Source organism: Trachymyrmex septentrionalis, unplaced genomic scaffold (assembly GCF_001594115.1).
Source record: "Trachymyrmex septentrionalis isolate Tsep2-gDNA-1 unplaced genomic scaffold, Tsep1.0 scaffold152, whole genome shotgun sequence".
NCBI lineage: Eukaryota > Metazoa > Arthropoda > Insecta > Hymenoptera > Formicidae > Trachymyrmex > Trachymyrmex septentrionalis.
The window spans coordinates 22,879-23,616 of record NW_017304675.1 but is presented as its reverse complement, the minus strand read 5'-3'; positions in this window follow the sequence as shown (position 1 = coordinate 23,616).

Genomic DNA, 738 nt, shown 5'->3' with positions numbered 1-738 from the left:
ATTCATTGTTTAAAAAATCTAATGCCGAAATTGTGAAAACTGTGCCAAGGAGAAGAGACCCGGTCTTCCCTACAATTATTCTTATAATAAATATAATTTATTAGTGTAAACATAAAACGTGAGTTAAATTTAATTTTATTATTATTTTTTATTTTTATTCTTAATACAATAAAATTTAGAAAAGGGCTAATGCGAATCAAACGTAGATATAAAAGCGAATATTTAGAAGATGCAGATAATAATCAGATGTTACGAAACGTTCGCGCGCGCGCGACAAAATAAATGAAGACAGTTATTAACATCTGATTATCATCTGCATCTCCTAAATCTTCGCTCTTTATTCACTTTGGAGTCATCTCTCTCTTGGAGTTCTCTCTTTACTAAATCTTCTCTTATTATAATAATGCAGACCAGTAACAGCACTGTCTTAATGAAGATAAAACTTTAATATTATATGATAAATGAAGAGCAGAACTCGAATACACATTTTGTTTTTTAACTTATAGAGACGAACAAAATGCATTTGTCTAATATTTTTAGCAATTTTATTTAATATTTTATATCTTACTGGATTGGTATATTGTTATTTTCCATAAAGTGCGTATTTTTCTTGTGTGGAGTTTCTTCCTTTCTCATTTTTTGAAAATTGTAAAGGTCAAAACGCAATTTAAAAGTCTGCTCCTCAAATATAGATATAATAATTATTTGCTCAAATCAAAATTGTTAAATAAATAAATT